This window comes from Somniosus microcephalus, unplaced genomic scaffold (assembly GCF_052327205.1).
Source record: "Somniosus microcephalus isolate GS21.2 unplaced genomic scaffold, FLI_Smic_1.0 unresolved_chr4, whole genome shotgun sequence".
NCBI lineage: Eukaryota > Metazoa > Chordata > Chondrichthyes > Squaliformes > Somniosidae > Somniosus > Somniosus microcephalus.
Window position 1 is genome coordinate 17,637,112 of NW_028225182.1, and position 8,261 is coordinate 17,645,372.

Consider the following 8,261-nt stretch of genomic DNA (forward strand, 5'->3'; position numbering starts at 1 on the left):
TGACGGCCACCCTGCAGATTAATGAATTACATTTCTGAACTTCAGGGCATCAGAGATTCCAGGGATTAAAAGGAAACAAAAGATGAAATGAGCCTCACTGTGGGTCAGTTTTCGCTCACTCAAATGTATCTGATTAGTGAAGCGAAATAAAGAAAAATTAAAGAATAAGAGGGAAGCCGCTGGCCTTTCATCCACAGCAAGTTTAAACATAATGCTCCCGCCCGGGCTCGAACCGGGGACCTTTCGCGTGTAAAGCGAACGTGATAACCACTACACTACGGGAACCGCTGTGCAAATACGGTCAACACAGGGGAACTGACCAGTGAACACCCTCTGTGCTGATTGGTTCACCTTAAACAGCATCACTCAATATAAAGGATGAGCTCACAAAATCAGCCGCAGTGCAGTCTGGTCAACGAATGCCCTCCTTTCTTTATCAACAGAGGAAGAACAGACATGAACGGGAGTCAAACGCCACAACATTTAATTAGAGGCACAAATACGAGTAGCACATACTTCCACATCATTTCACTAAAAAGTTATTTCACTTGATGTAAACGTTGACTGCATTGTATCTGAAAATGAGCACCGTGTGATGTTTTGTTCACTACTGATTCTATTCTCTGCGAGCAGTGACGCAGAGTTTTTCGTAGTGTAGCGGTTGTCACGTTCACGTCAGAAGCGACAAATACCCGGTTCGACTGCTGGCGGAAAAGTTACATTCGCCAGCAGTTTATGCTGTGCATTGACCAATCCTGTTAATTTTTAAAAAAGATGCCCCAGATTTCTGCTTTCATAAACAATTAAGATTTTAAACGAGGTTCCTAAAATGCAATCTGCAAAATGAAATATGGTAAACAGTTCATTACTTACAAAGCGTAAAATGCGTTATTGAAGTGTGTTTCGCCTTTCTTTCATTCTGTAAATTATGGTAATCGGTTATTTAATGGTGATTGCAAAAGATTCAACTTCCAATAGTGGCGGCAAAACGAGCGCTCCTTTGTGATTTGAACCGCGGACTTCTCGGAAATTTAAACAAGCACCGAAGTGAAAATCGGACCCCGAGAACGCTGGTTCAAACCTAGCCGAGTGAGGATCTAACCATTGATAAAAGAATTTGTGTGTGTGGCTATTCTTCATGATCAGAGCACCTGAGATCGAGACAGTGTCTTTGCCTTTTCGACCTGTCTTCTGAAGCGCCGCCCGGTCCCACTCCTACAGTTAATGAGCTGTTAGGACGTTAATGTATCCGGGCTGCAGGAGGCCGCCCCAGGCGCAGCAGAGGAGTCCCGGCATTAGTTCTGCGTGGAAACAGTATTTTCCCCTTCTCTCTTCCTCTTCTCCATATCCATGTGCTTTTATTTCTCTATTTCTACTCCCGTCTCAGTTTCCTGAATCATAACATGGTGCGGACATTTCTACAGACGCACTTTTATATTACTTATTGAAAGGACACACAGTTGGAACGATTGAAACTGCAATTTGAATCCTGTCGCTGACACTGTGTTTTCCTATTAATCTTTATTGTTCTGCTTCCACATTCTCAATGAGAAACTTCTCAGCCTCAATTTTTAAATAAAATATGACCGCCCTCTTTAGTCAGCGACACGCGAGGGGAGATTCACTAAATCAGCGCCAACTTTCCCCAAATCCTCCTTAAAGTCCCGCTATCTGTGTCCTATATGGGAAATATCATTGAGAATTACTTCACTCACTGTAACGCTGCCATTTCAAAGGAATAAGTCGCCTGTCAATGCGTGTTTTATTTATACTCAACCAAGCATGCAAATTATTCCAGTTTTCATATTTACTAAACTTGAATGGAGAAACGGCATTAAATTGCCTCCAGCCACTTTCGAACCGTTGATTTTCGTTTGTTAGCGGAATGCGATAACCACTACACAACGGAAATTCTCCAGCACTCGGGTGCATTGCATCGACTCCATTGGAACAGGAAGAGGCCATTCAGCCCCTCGAACCTGATGCTCCATTCAATTAGATCAGGACTGGGCTGTATCATCACTTCATTTACCCGCTTTGTTTCCGGAATCCTGAATACCCCTATCCACAACAATCTATCGACAGTAGCAGCAATCTTGAGCCTAAACGCGCTCCTCTCCGGGATCCAGCAAGAAAAGGTTTCTTACTGACGGCCACCCTGCAGATTAATGAATTACATTTCTGAACTTCAGGTCATCAGAGATTCCAGGGATTAAAAGGGAACAAAAGATGAAATGGGCTTCACTGTGGGTCCGTTTTCTCTGAATCAAAGGTATGTGATTATTGAAGTGAAGTAAAGAACAAATGCAGAATAAGGGAAACGCCGCTGTAGCCCTATTGACAAAAGAATAATCTCACCAGACATCTCTCCCGTTTCCCAGTTCTAACGATTGGTAATTGACCTGAAAGGTTCAATCTGTATCGTTATCCACAGATACTGCCTGACCTCTTGATAATTTCCAGCATTTTCTGTTTTGAATTTCAGATTTACAGTAATTTTCTTTGGTCATTTGTAATAAACCCGCTGGTTATTCATCCATAGCAAGTTTAAACATAATGTCCCGGCCCGGACTCGAACCGAGGACCTGTGACGTGTAAAACGAACATGATAACCACTACACTGCGGGAACCGCTGTACTCATGCTTGCGACACAGGGGAACTGACCAGTGAACTCCCTCTGTGCTGATTGGTTCATCTTGAACAGCATCACTCAATATAAAGGATGAGCTCACAAAATGAGCCGCAGTGCAGTCTGGTCAACGACAGCCCTTCTTTCTTTATCAACAGAGGAAGAACAGACATGAACGGGAGTCAGACGCCACCATATTTAATTAGAGGCACAAATACGAGTAACACATACTCCCACATCATTTCACTAAACAATTATTTCACTTGATGTAAATGTTGACTGCATTGTATCTGAAAATGAGCACCGTGTGATATTTTGTTCACTATTGATTCTATTCTCCGCGAGCAGTGAAGCAGAGTTTTTCGTAGTGTAGCGGCTGTCACGTTCACGTCAGAAGCGACAAGTACCCGGCTCGACTGCTGGCGGAAAAGTTAAAATCGCCAGCAGGATTGACCAACCCTGTTAATTTTTTAAAAAGTTTCCCCAGATTTCTGCTTTCAGAAGCAATTAAGATTTTAAACGAGGTTCCTAAAATGCAATCTGCAAAATGAAATATGGTAAACAGTTCATTACTTACAAAGCGTAAAATGCGTTATTGAAGTGTGTTTCGCCTTTCTTTCATTCTGTAAATTATGGTAATCGGTAATTTAATGGTGATTGCAAAAGATTCAACTTCCAATAGTGCCGGCAAAACGAGCGCTCCTTTCTGATTTGAACCGCGGACTTCTCGGAAATTTAAACAACCACCGAAGTGAAAATCGGACCCCGAGAACGCTGGTTCAAACCTAGCCGAGTGAGGATCTAACCATTGATAAAATAATTTGTGTGTGTGGCCATTCTTCATGATCAGAGCACCTGAGATCGAGACAGTGTCTTTGCCTTTTCGACCTGTCTTCTGAAGCGCCGCCCGGTCCCACTCCTACAGTTAATGAGCTGTTAGGACGTTAATGTATCCGGGCTGCAGGAGGCCGCCCCAGGCGCAGCAGAGGAGTCCCGGCATTAGTTCTGCGTGGAAACAGTATTTGCCCCTTCTCTCTTCCTCTTCTCCATATCCATGTGCTTTTATTTCTCTATTTCTACTCCCGTCTCAGTTTCCTGAATCATAACATGGTGCGGACATTTTTACAGACGCGCTTTTATATTACTTATTGAAAGGACACACAGTTGGAACGATTGAAACTCCAATTTGAATCCTGTCGCTGAACTTGTGTTTTCCTATTAATCTTTATTGTTCTGCTTCCACATTCTCAATGAGAAACTTCTCAGCCTCAATTTTTAAATAAAATATGACCGACCTCTTTAGTCCGCGACACGCGAGGGGAAATTCTCTAAATCAGCGCCAACTTTCCCCAAATCCTCCTTAAAGTCCCGCTATCTGTGTCCTATATGGGAAATATCATTGAGAATTACTTCACTCACTGTAACGCTGCCATTTGAAAGGTATAAGTCGCCTGTCAATGCGTATTTTATTTACACTTAATCAAGCATGCAAATTATTCCAATTTTCATATTTAATAAACTTGAATGGAGAAACGGCATTAAATTGCCTCCACCCACTTTCAAACCGTTGAGTTTTCGTGCGTTAGCGGAATGCGATAACCACTACACACCGGAAACACTCCAGCACTCGGGTGCACTGCATCGACTCCACAGGAATAGGCCATTCAGCCCGTCGAGCCTGTTGCGCCATTCAATTAGGACTGGGCTGTATCAACACTTCATTTACCCGCTTTTTTTCCGTAACCCTTAATAACCTTATCCACAAAAATCTATCGACAGTAGCAGCAATCTTGAGCCTAAACGCGCTCCTCTCCCGGATCCAGACAGAAAAGTTTTCTTACTGACGGCCACCCTGCAGATTAATGAATTACATTTCTGAACTTCAGGGCATCAGAGATTCCAGGGATTAAAAGGAAACAAAAGATGAAATGAGCCTCACTGTGGGTCAGTTTTCGCTCACTCAAATGTATCTGATTAGTGAAGCGAAATAAAGAAAAATTAAAGAATAAGAGGGAAGCCGCTGGCCTTTCATCCACAGCAAGTTTAAACATAATGCTCCCGCCCGGGCTCGAACCGGGGACCTTTCGCGTGTAAAGCGAACGTGATAACCACTACACTACGGGAACCGCTGTGCAAATACGGTCAACACAGGGGAACTGACCAGTGAACACCCTCTGTGCTGATTGGTTCACCTTAAACAGCATCACTCAATATAAAGGATGAGCTCACAAAATCAGCCGCAGTGCAGTCTGGTCAACGAATGCCCTCCTTTCTTTATCAACAGAGGAAGAACAGACATGAACGGGAGTCAAACGCCACAACATTTAATTAGAGGCACAAATACGAGTAGCACATACTTCCACATCATTTCACTAAAAAGTTATTTCACTTGATGTAAACGTTGACTGCATTGTATCTGAAAATGAGCACCGTGTGATGTTTTGTTCACTACTGATTCTATTCTCTGCGAGCAGTGACGCAGAGTTTTTCGTAGTGTAGCGGTTGTCACGTTCACGTCAGAAGCGACAAATACCCGGTTCGACTGCTGGCGGAAAAGTTACATTCGCCAGCAGTTTATGCTGTGCATTGACCAATCCTGTTAATTTTTAAAAAAGATGCCCCAGATTTCTGCTTTCATAAACAATTAAGATTTTAAACGAGGTTCCTAAAATGCAATCTGCAAAATGAAATATGGTAAACAGTTCATTACTTACAAAGCGTAAAATGCGTTATTGAAGTGTGTTTCGCCTTTCTTTCATTCTGTAAATTATGGTAATCGGTTATTTAATGGTGATTGCAAAAGATTCAACTTCCAATAGTGGCGGCAAAACGAGCGCTCCTTTGTGATTTGAACCGCGGACTTCTCGGAAATTTAAACAAGCACCGAAGTGAAAATCGGACCCCGAGAACGCTGGTTCAAACCTAGCCGAGTGAGGATCTAACCATTGATAAAAGAATTTGTGTGTGTGGCTATTCTTCATGATCAGAGCACCTGAGATCGAGACAGTGTCTTTGCCTTTTCGACCTGTCTTCTGAAGCGCCGCCCGGTCCCACTCCTACAGTTAATGAGCTGTTAGGACGTTAATGTATCCGGGCTGCAGGAGGCCGCCCCAGGCGCAGCAGAGGAGTCCCGGCATTAGTTCTGCGTGGAAACAGTATTTGCCCCTTCTCTCTTCCTCTTCTCCATATCCATGTGCTTTTATTTCTCTATTTCTACTCCCGTCTCAGTTTCCTGAATCATAACATGGTGCGGACATTTTTACAGGCGCGCTTTTATATTACTTATTGAAAGGACACACAGTTGGATCGATTGAAACTCCAATTTGAATCCTGTCGCTGACCTTGTGTTTTCCTATTAATCTTTATTGTTCTGCTTCCACATTCTCAATGAGAAACTTCTCAGCCTCAATTTTTAAATAAAATATGACCGACCTCTTTAGTCCGCGACACGCGAGGGGAGATTCTCTAAATCAGCGCCAACTTTCCCCAAATCCTCCTTAAAGTCCCGCTATCTGTGTCCTATATGGGAAATATCATTGAGAATTACTTCACTCACTGTAACGCTGCCATTTGAAAGGTATAAGTCGCCTGTCAATGCGTATTTTATTTACACTTAATCAAGCATGCAAATTATTCCAATTTTCATATTTAATAAACTTGAATGGAGAAACGGCATTAAATTGCCTCCACCCACTTTCAAACCGTTGAGTTTTCGTGCGTTAGCGGAATGCGATAACCACTACACACCGGAAACACTCCAGCACTCGGGTGCACTGCATCGACTCCACAGGAATAGGCCATTCAGCCCGTCGAGCCTGTTGCGCCATTCAATTAGATCAGGACTGGGCTGTATCAACACTTCATTTACCCGCTTTTTTTCCGTAACCCTTATCCACAAAAATCTATCGACAGCAGCAGCAATCTTGAGCCTAAACGCGCTCCTCTCCCGGATCCAGACAGAAAAGTTTTCTTACTGACGGCCACCCTGCAGATTAATGAATTACATTTCTGAACTTCAGGGCATCAGAGATTCCAGGGATTAAAAGGAAACAAAAGATGAAATGAGCCTCACTGTGGGTCAGTTTTCGCTCACTCAAATGTATCTGATTAGTGAAGCGAAATAAAGAAAAATTAAAGAATAAGAGGGAAGCCGCTTAGCCCTATTGACAAGAGAATAATCTCACCATACATCTCTTCCGTTCCCAGTTCTAACGATGGTTAATTGACCTGAAAGGTTCTCTATGTATTTTTTTCCACATTACTGACTGACCTCCTGATAATTTCCAGCATTTTCCGTTTCGATTTCAGATTTACAGCCATTTTTTTTTCTCATTTGGAACAAACCCGCTGGCCTTTCATCCACAGCAAGTTTAAACATAATGCTCCCGCCCGGGCTCGAACCGGGAACCTTTCGCGTGTAAAGCGAACGTGATAACCACTACACTACGGGAACCGCTGTGCAAATACGGTCAACACAGGGGAACTGACCAGTGAACACCCTCTGTGCTGATTGGTTCACCTTAAACAGCATCACTCAATATAAAGGATGAGCTCACAAAATCAGCCGCAGTGCAGTCTGGTCAACGAATGCCCTCCTTTCTTTATCAACAGAGGAAGAACAGACATGAACGGGAGTCAAACGCCACAACATTTAATTAGAGGCACAAATACGAGTAACACATACTTCCACATCATTTCACTAAAAAGTTATTTCACTTGATGTAAACGTTGACTGCATTGTATCTGAAAATGAGCACCGTGTGATGTTTTGTTCACTACTGATTCTATTCTCTGCGAGCAGTGACGCAGAGTTTTTCGTAGTGTAGCGGTTGTCACGTTCACGTCAGAAGCGACAAATACCCGGTTCGACTGCTGGCGGAAAAGTTACATTCGCCAGCAGTTTATGCTGTGCATTGACCAATCCTGTTAATTTTTTAAAAAGAGGCCCCAGATTTCTGCTTTCATAAGCAATTAAGATTTTAAACGAGGTTCCTAAAATGCAATCTGCAAAATGAAATATGGTAAACAGTTCATTACTTACAAAGCGTAAAATGCGTTATTGAAGTGTGTTTCGCCTTTCTTTCATTCTGTAAATTATGGTAATCGGTTATTTAATGGTGATTGCAAAAGATTCAACTTCCAATAGTGGCGGCAAAACGAGCGCTCCTTTGTGATTTGAACCGCGGACTTCTCGGAAATTTAAACAACCACCGAAGTGAAAATCGGACCCCGAGAACGCTGGTTCAAACCTAGCCGAGTGAGGATCTAACCATTGATAAAAGAATTTGTGTGTGTGGCTATTCTTCATGATCAGAGCACCTGAGATCGAGACAGTGTCTTTGCCTTTTCGACCTGTCTTCTGAAGCGCCGCCCGGTCCCACTCCTACAGTTAATGAGCTGTTAGGACGTTAATGTATCCGGGCTGCAGGAGGCCGCCCCAGGCGCAGCAGAGGAGTCCCGGCATTAGTTCTGCGTGGAAACAGTATTTGCCCCTTCTCTCTTCCTCTTCTCCATATCCATGTGCTTTTATTTCTCTATTTCTACTCCCGTCTCAGTTTCCTGAATCATAACATGGTGCGGACATTTTTACAGACGCGCTTTTATATTACTTATTGAAAGGACACACAGTTG

At 43.1% G+C, this 8,261-nt stretch overlaps 3 non-coding genes across 3 annotated transcripts; all 3 read right to left on the reverse strand.

Annotated features, from left to right (window-relative positions):
• Nucleotides 1–212: 212 nt before the first annotated feature.
• trnav-uac (transfer RNA valine (anticodon UAC)) lies at nucleotides 213–285 on the reverse strand. Its single transcript has one exon. It is a non-coding gene; the product is annotated as a tRNA-Val (tRNA).
• A 4,398-nt stretch (nucleotides 286–4,683) lies between these two features.
• trnav-uac (transfer RNA valine (anticodon UAC)) lies at nucleotides 4,684–4,756 on the reverse strand. The gene has a single exon. It is a non-coding gene; the product is annotated as a tRNA-Val (tRNA).
• Nucleotides 4,757–7,010: 2,254 nt separating this feature from the next.
• Nucleotides 7,011–7,083, reverse strand: trnav-uac (transfer RNA valine (anticodon UAC)). The gene has a single exon. It is a non-coding gene; the product is annotated as a tRNA-Val (tRNA).
• Nucleotides 7,084–8,261: the final 1,178 nt, after the last annotated feature.